Below are 15,304 nucleotides of genomic sequence, written 5' to 3'. Positions count from 1 at the left end.
AGGGACGTCCTCTCTCGTCCGGGGCTGCTGGTGGCGAAGGGGCTCGGGGCGGGAGTCTGGCCCTCTGGGCTGGGGCCGAACAGCTGCTTGAATCTCTCGTTCAGGCGCCTGACGGAGGACGAGGGTCTCCGGTGTCGGGGTGTACGGATGTCCCGCCCGGGGGTCCTGGGGACGGTCTGGAGGTCAATTGGGCTGCGGTCCCCGGTGGTCGGGGATGCCGTCAGGAGTGGGCTGCGGCGTCGGCCTCCATCGGGGTCCGTCAGGCGAGGCCTCTCAGGGACCGGCTGTAGTGAGAAGAGCCCAGTGGTGGCCGCGGGGCCTCTCCAGTAGTCCTCCAGGCTGGGGTCTCCCTCTGGATCATAGTCTCGTGTAGGGGAGTCAGCACCTGACAGAGGAGCGGCTACAGGCTGTCTCCTCTTGTAGGGCCTGGCTACTGGTCGTGGCCTTCTAAGGGCGCGGCTACTGGCCGTGGCCTGAGGAAGGAAGCGGTTACAGGCCGACTCGACGGCACCTTCGGAGTGGCTACTGGCCATCTCCTGACGAAGGCGGGAGCAACTACTGGCTGTCTCCTGCAGGAGGGTCGAGCAGCTACAGGCCGTCTCTGTTAGGGCACCTTCAGAGCGGCTACCGGCTGTCTCCTGATGAAGGCGGGAGCGGCTACCGGCCGTCTCTTTAAGGGCACCTTCAGAACAGCTTCTGGCCGTCTCCTGACAAAGGCGGGAGCGGCTACAGGCCGTCTCCTTATTACCTCCAGAGTGGCTGCGGGCCGTTACCTGTAGGAGGGTTGAGCGGCTACTGGCCGTCTCAGGGGTACTGACTGGAGCTAGAGTAATAGCCCCATCCCGATGTTGTCGGTGGTCAGCTTGCCCGGAAAGTAGTCTCTTTTCCCTGCTGTGGTGGCGGCAGGCGAGTTCTGGGTCATAGGGGCGCGCGGCTCAGGCAGACTTATGTCCCTGTCGCCCGGAGTCAAGTCGTGCTCTATTCACCCTGCCATACAATCCTTCTGGGGCTGTTGGGCAGTCCTCCATAAGACTATTCTGCATTTTACCACCATCGTCAGGGGAAAAGTCACGTCTCTGTGACTGGAGGTTGTAAACTTTTGTGTTGTAGGTGGGGTAGACTGGCTGCAGGTGTTGGAGGAGGGCATGCCAGGCGGTGGTGGCTGGGTTTTCATCTAGCTGAGTGTCGCAAGTGATGAAGAGGGTGGATAGGTTGGTGGAGGAGCGGAGGAGTCATAGGGGGTGGAGGGGTCTATGGACTTCGTGTTTACGTCCGAAGGGTGGCGCCCATATGGCTCGGCGAATCCTCATGTCAGTGGGTCTTGTGTCCCGTGGAAAGCTGTGCTGAAGGCTGGAAACTGCTGGGGTGCGGTGGGTTTTGCTATGGGGTAATGCAACGTGGTGTCTCTTGGGAGTGTAGGTGGAGGGGATTTGTTCCTAGTGTAGCATGTTAGGAAAGTGAGGGTGGTTCGGCGGTGAGTTGGGTGGCTTGGGGGTCGAGGCGTATCGGGCAGGTGGGCGGGATAGGCGGTTGGAGTGTGGAATGGTCGTTTTGAGCATAGGCGTGGGCGGTGTGTTGGGTGTGTGGTGTGGGCTAGGTTTGGTTGTGTGTGGTGGTGAGGTTGATGGTGTGTCCAGGGGTGGGGGCACGGTGGCGGCGCTGGAAGTGGGGGATGGGGAGGGCGGCGGTGAGGGGGTGAGAGGAAGGTCGGGCATTGGCGGTGTTGGTGAGTCGGTAGGTGAGGCGCGATGCGGCGTGACGGACGGTTGGGTGGGAGGAAATGGGGAGGGGGAGGTAGGTAGAGAAGGTGAGGGTGAGATGTAGCAGTCATAAAAGTTAGGGGAAGGGTTGGTGGCAGTGGGGAATGTGGGGTTGGGGTTGGGGATTTGGTGGTGTGTCTTGCTGGCGGGCATGAAAGGCGGCCAGAGCGGTTGATGGTGGGTTTTAGGGTGGGGGTGGTGGTTGTGTGCGTCCCTTTGGTGCTTTGGCTGCATGTGGTGTGGCGGTGGAGGTGGTGCGCTGGGGTGGGGTAGTTGCAGGCGGTGCTCCAGTGGTAGGCGTGGGCGAGGCGGTGGGGCTTGAGGTGGGTGGTGTGTGGGGGGTGTGAGGGTGCTCTGGTACTGGAGGTTGGTGATGGTGGTGAGGTGGCATTAGGTGCGGAGGGTGAAGGGGCTGGAGGTGAGGTGGTGGGAGACTAGCTGTGGAAAAGAATTCGTGGTGGTGGTGAGGCGGTGGTGGCATGAGGTGTGGGTGGTGAGGAGGGAGTGCGGTCTCGTGGCGCCATCCCGGTGTTTGGTGGTGGGGTGGCTTGGGTGGTGGCAGGGTTCTGTGCTCGGTGTGTGGGGTGGGCAGTGGGTGCGAAGCGAGGGGATGGTGTGGGTGTGGGGATGGTGGCGGGGGGTGTACGGTGCTGGGACCATGGTGGCTGGGTCAGATTTAGTTGTATTGGCGGCGGTGGTGGGGTGGCAGGAGCTAAGGTGTGGGGTGTGGCGGGTGGTGGGTGGGGGTGTGAGAGTGCTCTGGTATGGGGGGTGGGTAGCAGTGGTGAGGTGGCGTTAGGTGTGGAGGGCGAAGGGGCTGGAGGTGAGGAGGTGGGAGGCTGGCTGTGGAAAAGAATTTGTGGCGGTGTTGAGGAGGCAGGTGTGGTGGCGTGAGGTGCAGGTGGTGAGTAGGGAGTGAGCTCTTGTGGCAACATTCTGGTGTTTGGTGGCGGGGTGGCCTGGGTGGTGGCAGGGTGTTGTGCTCGTGGTGTGGGGTGGGCAGTGGGTGCGAAGCCAGGGAATGATGCGGGTGTCAGGGCGGTGATGGGCGGTGCTGGAACCGTGGTAACTTGGTTGTATTGGTGGCGGTGGTGCAGTGGCAGGAGCTGAGGACTGGGGTGTGGCGGGTGGTGTGTGGCGTCGGAGGAGAGGTAAGGCGGTGTGTGGTGTGGGAGGTGAAGGAGCTGGTGGCGGTGGGGAAGTGTGGCCTCGTGGTGTGGTCTGGATGTTTGGTGATGGGGTGGTGTAGGTGGCGGCAGGGGACCGAGCTTGTGGTGGAGTGGCAGGAGATGAGGTGCAGGGTGTGGCGGGTGGCAAGGCGTCTGGTGAGGTTATTGGGGATGAGTTGGGGGTTCGTGGGGATGGTGTGGTTGAGGGTGGGGTAGGGGAAGTGACCGAGAAAAAGGAGGTGGGTGGGGGTAGGCCAGGAAGTCCTCCTCCTGGAGGTTGCCTCGGTCCTGGTGGACGAAGATGTGACCTACGCCTCTGCCGGTAGGCAGGGCTGATTGCAGGTCGCTCTCACGTTGTGAAGTCACAGGGGGCGAGGGGCTACAGGCCGTCCCATCTCTGTCAGTGTGGCTACCGGCCGTCACTGGGGTCCGACTTCCTGACGGGACTGCAGATGAAGAGTGGCTACAGGCCATCGCTTGCCTACGGGTGTGGCTACAGGCCATCGCCGAAGTCCTGTATGGAGGGCGACGTGTAGACAAGGAGCGGCTACAGGCCATCTCCTGCCTACTGGCGCAGCACAGGCGTCACCGGTGTCGTGCCCTCTGAGGCAACTGCAGAGGGAGAGGGGGCATACCATTCTCTCCCCACGTGCGGCTTCAGGCCGTCACGGGTTCTGCAGGGGGGTTCAGCAGCACCTGGAGCAGCTACAGGTCGTCTCCTTTTTTGGGGCACGGCTACAGGCCGCTGCCTTTTTTGTGTGTGGCTACCGGCTGTCACAAGAGCGCGGCTACAGGCCATTGCCTTATTATCGGAGCGGCTACAGGTCGTCTCCTTTATTTCAGAGCGGCTACAGCCCATCTCTTTATTTTCAGAGCGGCTACAGCCCATCTCTTGCCTTGCGCGACTACAGGCCGTCTCTAGGATGCTGCTTGGAGCTGTATATTTAGCTCCACCTCTATCCTGGCAAGGGCCAGCTCGGCCGAAAGGTAGTGCACTCGGACTGAGGTGGTCGTGCAGCATGCATCCCGAGGAATAGGGGTGCGCAGCCCAGTGGGACTCATGTCCGTACTGTATGGACGTTAGGCACGTGCCATATACCCCTCCGTAGTCTCCTCCTGGGGGTGCAGTGGTGCCCTTGGTTGCCACAGCCGGTATTTCAACCAGGAGAGCTAAAGTTCAGGCAGATGTAAATGAAAGGCATCCTGTGTGCCCATCCACCTGCCGAAAGCAGGCCATGTATCAGTTTTTATCGCACATTATACCCTGCAGTGTGACAGTTGCATAAAATACTGATACAGCTTCTGGAATTTAATACTCACAAGTGCCCCAGCACTGGGAAGACATTTTCTAACTGACAACCACAAAACCAACAACGATGACCAGAAAACCAGAGTCCCACGCAGAACCAAAAACGAAAAAATGCTTAAAATTCGGCTACCTAGTTACCTAAAATCCAGGTACCTAATATTCTACCTAAAATTCTGCTTAAAGAGAATGCCTGATGTCCATATCCACTTTTCTATCTCTCGTCCTAACATCCTCTCTAGCCCACCCATCAACCTAGAGAGCTAGAAATGAGCTAGATAGTCCTTTAAAGAACTATTCTGTCTAACCTGAGAGCCAGTGAGGGGAGGAATATGGATTAGTGCACATAGTAATAATAATAATAATAATAATAATAATAATAATAAGCTATGCAGCATATTCTGCGCCCAACCTCTTGGCTTCAGATACGGTGCGAGCCTTGGGTTCTTTATTCTTGACCGGGCTAGAGTATGCAGACAAGGGATAGGGCTAAAACACAGGCTAGCCAGATATACACGTACATTACCATACAGAGTATAACAGTTTACACACGAGTACAAGGGCAATCCTATATCAAATACAAGTACACTATATGATGCAGTACAATATAAGCACACTTACACTATATATCACGGTACAATACACACAGGTGGCCTGAACACAGTTTATCACAAGATACTATATATACTACAACGCAAGACACATGCGGGTATGAACACAATGTGATCTATGGCACGGTATATCACAATAAAATACACACACATGGTATGAGCACAATACAATCGCAAGATACGATATATCACAATACAATACACACGTGTAGTAGGAGTGCAATATATCCAAAGGCACTGTAGGCACTGTAGATCACAACACAATACACCTATGTGGTACAAACATAACATAACACTAAACACTAGATTAGAACAGAGTCAGGTATCCATTACACAGGAGGAGAACGACAGGCTCAACAGCTCAGGGTTGGTTTGCTACACTGACAGTAAGTTACAGGGACGGGTGTGGATTCCCGGATGGATACTCTACCGCACTGGGTCACTGTACATCACCACTCGTAAGGCCTAGAGGGCACGGTGCACATATGAGGGATCAGGGTACTACACAGGGGAATGAGGGTGTCACTGGTGGGGCAATTAGGAGGGTCACACTTCGGGGAGGGAGAGAGGGGGACACAAAGGGATATACACTTAGAGGGATCTTTGATGGGGATGGTCTGGTACAAGTAAAAGGCACACACATAGGGGCTCGATACTCTAGGTAAGGGGGAGGGGTAGACACACGGGGACAATAGCACTGTAACTCATGATGTAGGATGGTCGTCGGTGGGCGTGAGGCGCGCGCCTAGGGCTACAGCTTAGGCAGCCGCAGGTGGCGGCCAGGCGTGGGAGAAGAGCCGTCGGGGATGCGTTCCCGGTATCAGTCTCGTGTGGCGTAGTCTGGGGTCCAGGTCGAGCTGAAGGGCGGAGTGATGGGTGGCCCTTTCCTAGTGGGGGCCCTGGGAGTATGGTGGCCCTCTGGGCCAGGGCTGAACAGGGCTATGAGGCGCTCAGCACGGCGCTTGCCCTTGGTGGAAGTGGGAGTCCTGGGGACGGACCTGGGCTGGTCTGGGCTGTGGGTCAGCTGCAGGGCACCCTTGTCTGTCCTGGGGCTGTGGTCTCGTCTGGTGGAGGAGGCCGTCAGGGGTTGGCTGTGGCTGCCCGCCCTGGGGGAGTCTGGCAGCAGCCGGGGGGCGTCAGGGACTGTCCTGCAAGGCGCCCACTATTGTCTGGGGGCTGTGGTCTCGCCTGGGAGAGGAGGCCGTCACGGATAGGCTGTGGCCACTTGCTCCGGGGCAGTCTGGCGGCTGCAGTGACAGGACGCCTGGCCTCGGGGTGGTCTCGCCCTTGGTACTCTCCGACAGGGGTCCTTTGGGGGAGCAGTCTCCACTCTCCGTGAAGAAGGGGAGGCGGGAGGGGCATCTCACTTGGCCACAGGAAAGGTAGGCTGAGCAAGAGACAGCGCCCTCGCAGGGGGCCTCCGGAGTTACAGAGCAGATATGACCAGTGGTCTGTTCCCCAACTTGGAGGGCCTGACAGTCCCTGCTGGAGCTCCGTACTGGGGAGTAGGAAGAAGGTCCGGAGGACACTTCTTCCACCTGACAGGTCCAGAGGACACTGTCCAGGCTCCCTCCTGGGGTGGTGGTCGAGGGAGATCCAGTGGATACTCCCTTGGGCTGGCAAATCCAGGGGACACTGCTGGGGGACCACTCGTCCCGGGGACAGCACGAGGAGAAGTCCCGTCGGGCTTTCTGGCTTCAGCAGCAGGTCTGGTGGACTCTGCCGCCCTCCTGCCGTCGGGGGATAGTGCAGCTGGGGGACGACTGGTGGTCTCTCTCCCTGTGGCAGATCCGGTGGATATCACCAGGGGGCCTGCCGTCCTCCTGGGGAGCACAGGTGAAGGTCGTCGATAGAACGGTCCGAGCTGTCGGCTCCTGGAGGTGGGTGGCAGGAGATCTGATGAACACTCCTACAGTAGATCTGGTGGATGCTACTGTGCCACTGCTCCCCTGGGGTGAAGTGGGCTTCTGAGCGCTGGTGGCGGCTCGTCCTCTTGTGAAGGCAGGTCTGATGGACTCTGCGTCTGAGAGTCTGCTTGGGACTTTCCTAGGGGAAGTCCCACCCCGATGCTGGCGAGTGCTCTCTCCGTCAGAGGGTAATGCACTCAATCTGAGTACTGCCTGGCGCTCCGGCTGCATGGAAGATGGGCGTCGGGTCACGAGGGATGTGTGTGTCTGTGGCGCGGAACGCAGGTGTACCTCCCCATTGCCTTCTAGTGGGGTGGGGGCTACCTCCCTATGTCCTCCTCCTTGGGTTGTGGTGTCAGGCTCGCTCCGCCGGGTGGGTATTTCATTAATAATAATAATAATATTGAAGCACTGTACAGACATTAACCAGATAGTGAGGAGGTATATATCGATGAAAATAATATATATATATATGAATTTTAAGCAATTTTTTGAGGTAGTGATTTTAAAATGACTAAAGAAAAAGAAATGGGTAACTTAGCTGTGTGTGTGTGTGTGTGTGTGTGTGTGTGTGTGTGTGTGTGTGTGTGTGTGTGTGTGTGTGTGTGTGTGTGTGTGTGTGTGTGTGTGTGTGTGTGCGCGCGCGTGTGTGTGGCGTGAGTGGCGTGCGTGTGTGTGGCGTGAGTGGCGTGCGTGTGTGTGGCGTACGTGTGTGTGGAGTACGTGTGTGGCGCAAGTGGCGTGCGTGTGTGTGGCGCGAGTGGTCTGCATTAGCTATATAATGTTATGCGCTTGTATCTTTGCATCGATGGTGTTAAGTATTTAATAAAAAAAAAAACTATTCCCCTCCATCCATTTCCGTTCGAAGCAGTGTTTGGGTCTTCAAAACACAGTGATGGCAGGAGTACAGTCAAGCACTTAGCGTTGGGGTGCTTTTAACTATGAAGGATATAGAACCGTGGTCATACTGTAGTGTTCGTTTACGTAATGATGGGAACTACCCCACCCGTAGGTTATGGCGCCAGTTACGTGACAATATCCTTGACCTTCAGATAATACAACCTTAATTTTACCGCAGTACGTAAGCTGCCCCCTCTCACTGATATCTCTGTATGTTAGGGAGTATGACGATTCTTTGGACATGGTTGTTTGAAACACCATAGTTTAGGATATGCCGAGGAAAAAGAAAGAATCATACAACGCGCTACGGAAATTCCCAGAACTGGATTGTATTTTATTTTTCATTACTAGACATTGAGAACTACCAGCCTGCTATTACTGAGTGCAGAAAAACATCATACAGTCACAATGCACAATTACAAGAATATAAACTTACATAAAGCAAAAACACATCAAAGTTACACAGTTTGTTTAATTGCAATTCCATCACCTGCAAATGCTGTTTGTTACCTGTGTTGTTCATGTTTACAGTATCTGTCGCTTAGTTTATTCATATACAGTTTAATTTCGTGATAAGGGTAAAACGACATAAAGCAAAACTAATATTAAATATTTCCAAAACAACGCACAATACCTACATAATGATTATTCTGGATATGTAAATAATAATGCGTCAAACTATCCTAAATGTCTCCCATCTATTACAACAAACTTATATATGCAAACCCAGACTACAATATCCACATCAGTATTTTGTCCAGCCACCATTCTTCCGTATGATGGCCTGGAGTCGATTGGGCACAGAGACGAGGTAATACATTAATTGTGGCCTCCATTGGATCGCTTCCCATTCAGCTTGTAGCATGGTTAGTTATCGGCAGGTTCGCTCCTGGGTCGACGCATGCAAGGGTGTTGGAGCCTTCATAAATGATAAGTTTTAGGTCAAGTTTTGTTATAGTAAAAGTATGGTTCTATGTTGTATCCAGTTCGTCTGGGCAGCTCGAACCGTCTAAAATGAGAAAGAGAGAGAGAGAGAGAGAGAGAGGTTGCAGAGGCAGACAGAAAAAGACCTTGGACGAGGTCATAGAGTGTGACCTTAGGGGTATGGGACTGAATAGGAAGGTTGCCAGGGATCAAGCAGCATGAAGAGCCGACATTAGGTGACCAAGACTGACGCATGCATGTTGGAGCCTTTATAAATGATACGATATAAGGTGTATCTATGCAGGAAAGACATCTTGAACTGAAAGGGTATATTTAGGCTGAATCTAACCCCTCAAGTTTGTAAAGTCTGTCCCAAGCCAATTAAAGTATCTGGCAGCAGCACAAATAAACCAAAAAGAACGTTGCCTGGATTCAAAAGCAGGAACGTCATTTTCATTGTAGTCTTGCCATCCCTTTACAATTTTACTGAACTTAGGGAGAGATTTTTCTGTTAACTGCGCTAAACACGCACGTGGCAGTCTGTTCGCTGAGACCCATACACCTTCACATATCACCACAAGAAGATTAAGACATAGCCCTCAATAACTCCTATAAATACAAGAGCTCTTTTGTGCATGGGATGAAACTACTGAAAAATAGCCTCAGGCTGAATGAGCTAAAAGTAAGATTACTGAATGTCTCGTGTATTTATTTAAAGAAAATATTACTAAATGGCTTGGATACCTTCTTAATTAACCATGGCGTATAAAATATAGCATATTAATAACAGGCTGTCACTAAGTCCGTCCAACCATAGTGGACTGGTTTACAGCTGATAAAGATCTGTATCCCCTTTTCAGCTTAGATGATGGTTCCCTGTGCTGTGTGTTAAGGGCTGTGCTGACATAGTATCTGTGCTGACCCTTCCTGGAACTCAAGAAGAGCTCATAACAGCAAGATGTGGTGGAGTTGCCAAGATCTGAGGAAGACACATGTATGCGCATGATGTAATGATGTGGCGGGAAACTTGGAGTGAAGTCCAAGATTCCAAGGATTGCTAGACAATCCCCAAAGTGAGTGCATGCAGAATGGTGCTCCGGCATTGCAAAATGAAGGGGACCACAGTTTCCTCTTGGGCAATGCACCCCTGACAGTTGGAGTCTGGAGCCAGTCGCAGATGGTAAAGACGGGACGCCAGGCCCATGTTTTCATGACACAGGAAGGTGAGGGCCATGTCCAGCAGACAGGAGGATGCACAGGCCCAAAGATGATTTGTAGAGTCCATGCAGAATGACCCCAGCTTAGCATAGTTATAAGACAGGAATACTCTCCTTGGCTGCTAGTCAACTCAACCCTTCAATATAACTACACAAGGCCATCAACTCAACTGGAAGGGGGTTAGGAATCCATACCAAGAGAAAACAAAGTGACTATAGTAAAAACGGTAGGGAAATGATCGTATCTGCTTGTGGATTCAAATCCTGAGATGTCCAACTGTGCATGCCTAACTACGCTGTGAAGTACTGTGTTTATATCTACAGGATGCGGTGTTCATGTCTACTGGGTCCTGTGCTTATGTCTATGCGATACTGGGCTCAAGTCTATAGTTCTTTTACCTTAACCAGGCCCAGATTTTTGTCCCCCTGAAGTTCATTTCACATAGCTCTGTGGCAAGAAAAAGATAGTGCAACGATTCCACTTCCTTTCCACAACCATTCTTTGTGACTTGTAATATATTCCAGCACTAATCTACTGCTACACCTCAGCATTCAAGATGGAGAGCTGGCAGTTTTAGGCCAAGTTAGAGTAAGAATTAGTATAATAAGGTAGCTATTTTAGTCAGAGTAAGAAAAAGCTACAGATGTACACCCTTACCACAGCAGTTCACTGTGTCTGGCAGCATATTCTAGCATTAATCTACTGTTACAACTCAGTATTCAAGATGGAGAACTGGCAATTTTAGGCCATGTTAAAATAAAAGGGAGTATATTGGCAGTTGTAGGCCAAGTTAAAGTAAAAATGAGTATATAACTGTACCTTAATGTGTCTAGCGGAGTCCCACACACGTCAGCAGCACATAGACCTTGCTTGTGTTAGTTAAGTGGCCTCCCTGGCAACTCCTTCCTTACCACTTTACAGTATTTCAGTATCTGGAACATCAATATATTTATGTACGTCAATATTATATAGACACTGAACACGACAGCATTTTGAGTAATAATCATAACACTTCAAAAGATATGCAGCAAGAAGGTTTACCAGTGAACAAGAATTAATGCCCCTAATATTATACAATGATCCGCAGGTGTGTGAGGTGTGCATGAAGCGAGGGGCACGTGTGTTCAAGTAGCGTAGGAAGAAACAGCGATATACACCAAGGAACAAGAAACCCACAGCCAGCCAGTGATACACACACATCCCCAAAGTACAGAGTGGCAACCTTTTATTACGGTACAAAGCTAATGACAGCCAATTACAGTGAGAATTATAATACAGATCAAAACAGCCATTATTACACCACCACCAGTATATGGATGCGAGTGTGTGGGTGTGCATGTGGGGTGTGTGAGTGGGTGCGAGTGTGGATGTGGATGTAGGTGTGTGGGTGTGGATAAGGGTGTGTGGGTGTATATGTGGGGATGTGAGTGAATGAGGGTGTGGGTGTTGATGTGAGGGTGTGAGAGTGGGTGCGAGTGTGGGTGTGGATGTGGGTGTGGGCGTGTGATGTGGGTGTGGGTGTCGATGGGGTGGGTGGAAGGGTAGATGGGTGTGGATGGGGTGGGCGGGAGGGTAGGTGGGTGTGGATGGGGTGGAGGTGGGTGGGTGGGTATGTGGGCGTGAACGCGGTGGGTGGGTGGGTAGGTGGGTGTGGATGGGGTGGGTGGGTGAGTAGGTAGGTGTGCGGGTGGAGTAGGATGGTGTAGGGATGGGGTAAGTGGATGAATGTTTGGGGGTGGAGTAGGTGGGTGAATGTTTGGGGGTAGGGTGGGGTGGGTAGGTGAATATTTTGGCATAGGTGGATGGGTGTGGGTGGGCAAGTGGATGCGTGTGGATTAGCAGATATGTGGATGGGTGGGTGCGTGAATGTTTGGGTGTGGATGGGTGGGTGAGTGAATGTTTGCATGTAGATGGGTGGATGTGGGTGGATAAGTGCAAGGGTGTGGGTGAGTGGATATGTGGATGGATGGGTGCAGAGGTTATTGGAAGGTAGTGTCGATAGGTGTATATTAGCATGTGCACAGGTGTTGCTTGGGAAGAATGTGAAGGTGCCAGTTACAGAGAATTGTTGGTGTTGATAGATAATGATGCGGTAGTGTAGATGGGTGAATGTGTGGGTGTGGATGGGTGGGTGAAAATGTGGGTGTGGGTGGGTGGATTGATGAATGTGTGGGTGGGTGAAAATGTGGGTGTGGGTGGGTGGATGGGTGAATGTGTGGGTGTGGATGGGTTGGTGAAAATGTGGGTGGGGGTGGATGGATGGGTGAATGTGTGGGTGTGGATGGGTGGGTGAAAATGTGGGTGGGGGTGGATGGATGGGTGAATGTGTGGGTGTGGATGGGTGGGTGAAAATGTGGGTGTGGGTGGGTGGATGGGTGAATGTGTGGGTGCGGATGGGTGGGTGAAAATGTGGGTGTGGGTGGGTGGATGGGTGACTGTGGGTGTGGATGGGTGGGTGAAAATGTGGGTGTGGGTGGGTGGATGGGTGAGTGGGTGGGTGGATGGGTGAGTGTGTGGGTGTGGATGGGTGGGTGAAAATGTGGGTGTGGGTGGAAGGATGGGTGAGTGTGTAGGTGTGGATGGGTGGGTGAAACTGTGGGTGTGGATGGGTGAATGTGTGGGTGTGGATGGGTGGGTGAAAATGTGGGTGTGGATGGGTGAGTGTGTGGGTGTGGATGGGTGGGTGAAAATGTGGGTGTAGGTGGGTGGATGAGTTAAAAGTGGGTGTGGATGGGTGAAAATATGGGTATGGGCTGGTGGGTGAAAATGTGGATGGGGTGAGTGGGGGAATGTGTGGGGTGTGGGTGGATGGATGTGTGGGTGTGGGTGGGTTAATATGTAGATGTGAGTGAGTGAATCTGTGGATATGGGTGGTTGTGTAGGTAGGTGGGTGGTTGGGTAGACGGGTGTGTGTGTGTGTGGGTGAGTGGACAAGTGTGGATGTGGGTGGGTGGTTGTGGGTAGGTAGGTGGATCAATTGTTAGGCATGTGTGTGTATGGGAGGGGCTTGGGTATGGGTGGCTGAATGTGGGTGTGGCTGAGTGAGAATGGGTGGGTGAGTGAGGGTGGGTAAATGTGTGCATGTGGGCAGGGTGGGTAGGTGGGTCTGGGTGGGTATGTGTGTGTATATGTGGGTGTGGGTGGGTGAATGTGTGACTGAGTAGGTGTATGGTGAGTGTGGGTGGGTGGTTGGGTGTATGAGCGAGGGTGTGGGTAGGTGGTTGGGTATATGGGTTAGGCTGTGAGTGGGAGGGTGTATGGGTTAGGCGTGGGTGTGGGTGGTTGGGCCAGATGATGCTGGTAGGTGGGTGTATGTGTGGATGTGGGTGGGTAGGTATTTAGACAGATGGGTAGGTGTATGGACAGGCGGGTGTGTAGGTGTGTGACACGGTGTGGATGGGGGAATGTGAGGGTGTGGGTGGGTAGGTATGTAAATGTGTGGGTGTGGTGGGTGGGTGGGTGAATGGTTAGGCTAGTTAGGGAAGCTTAGGGTACATTAGGTTAGTTTAAGTTCTGCTAAGTTAGGTTCAAGTAAGTTAGGTTAAGTTACGTAGAAAACGAGTGGAAAAGGACTGACGAGGCGGAGTGACCGAGCGGTACAGTGACGTCCTCGTGGGAAAATACACCTGGAACTTCTTAAGCACCTCCACCTGTTATCTCGCACCAGGGATAAGGGATGAGGGATGTGATATAAGGAACGACGGATTAGGGATAAGGGATGAGGGATGTGGTATAAGGGATGAAGGATTAGGGATAGGGGATAAGGGACGAAGGATTAGGGATAGGGGATAAGGGACGAAGGATGAGGGATAAGGGACAGGGGATGAGGGATACGGGACAGGGGATGAGGGACAAGGGACGAAGGATGAAGGACATGGGATGAGGGATGAGGGATAAGGGACAGGGGATAAGGATGAGGACTGAAGGATAAAAGATGAGGAAGGAGACATTAAGGGTGAGAGATTAGGGCATTAGGGACAAAAATTAGGGACGATGATGATATTAGGTATGAGGGGGTAGAGGTATGAGATTAGGGATCAGGAATTACGGATGAAGGACGATGGATTAGAGATAGGGGATTAGGAAAGGATTAGGATGATGGATTAGTTGAAGGACAAGAGGGATTAAGAATGAAGGACCATGGATGAGGGGCAAGGGATTAGGAACACGGATGTGGGATTAGAGACAAGAGAAAAAAGACTTCAGATGAGGGGAAAAGGGATTAGGGATAGGGGACAGAGGATTAGGGATGAGGAATGAGAGATTAGGGGTGAGGACCGGAGGATTAGGGACAGTGGAGTAGGGGTGAAGGACAGGGAATTAGGGATTAGGAATTAGGGAGGAGGAATTGGAATGAGGGACGAAGGATGAGGGATCAGGAGAGACGAACTCAATACAAAAGGATAAAATATTAGGGATGAAATATTAGGAATTAGATGTTGAGGATGCCTTAAATATTAGGGATAAGGGACTAGGTCGAGGAATTGCGGATCAGGTATGAGGAATGAAAGAAAAGGAACACGAGAGATGAGGAAGGAAAGAACGAGAGAAGAGAAAAGAGAAAACGGAAGAGGAGGAAGGAGAGAACGAAAGAAGAGGAAGAGGAGAACGATAGACGAGGAAGAAGAACGAGAAGAGGATGGATAGAACGAGAAAAGGAGAGAACGCGAAAGGAGGAAGGGGAGAACGAGAGAAGAGGAATGAGTGAACGAGAGAAGAGGAAGGAGGAAGGAGAGAACGAGAAGAGGAAGGGGAGAACCAGAGAAGAGGAGGGACAAAATTCGAGAAGAGGAGGAGAAGAACGACAGAAATGGTAGGAGAGAATGAGAAGAGGAAAGGGATGGCGTGAAAATCATTGTAGCATCGTCACCCTAATTTTATCTTACATCTTAATTAGGTGTTTATTCTTGGTCACTTACAGGTATTTCAGTTATAAAAGGCAGCTTGTGGTCGATTCATGTCTGTTTATATCATGCGTCTTCAGGAATTGCTTTTAACTTTCAAGAAACAAAATTAGTCATTGGTCGTTCTCCCCCCGTTGTGTGTGTGTGTGTGTGTGTGTGTGTGTGTGTGTGTGTGTGTGTGTGTGTGTGTGTGTGTGTGTGTGTGTGTGTGTGTGTGTGTGTGTGTGTGTGTGTGTGTGTGTGTGTGTGTGTGTGTGTGTGTGTGTGTGTGTGTGTGTGTGTGTGTGTGTGTGTGTGTGTGTGTGTGTGTGTGTGTGTGTGTGTGTGTGTGTGTGTGTGTGTGTGTGTGTGTGTGTGTGTGTGTGTGTGTGTGTGTGTGTGTGTGTGTGTGTGTGTGTGTGTGTGTGTGTGTGTGTGTGTGTGTGTGTGTGTGTGTGTGTGTGTGTGTGTGTGTGTGTGTGTGTGTGTGTGTGTGTGTGTGTGTGTGTGTGTGTGTGTGTGTGTGTGTGTGTGTGTGTGTGTGTGTGTGTGTGTGTGTGTGTGTGTGTGTGTGTGTGTGTCATATATATAGCAAATGATACCGCTGACAACACCTGTGCCGAGCT

Source organism: Coenobita brevimanus, chromosome 51 (assembly GCF_032717465.1).
Source record: "Coenobita brevimanus isolate Jiangsu-jjx chromosome 51, ASM3271746v2, whole genome shotgun sequence".
In the NCBI taxonomy this organism is placed as follows: domain Eukaryota; kingdom Metazoa; phylum Arthropoda; class Malacostraca; order Decapoda; family Coenobitidae; genus Coenobita; species Coenobita brevimanus.
The sequence above is the reverse complement of the archived record's forward strand: the minus strand, read 5'-3'. Positions refer to the sequence as shown.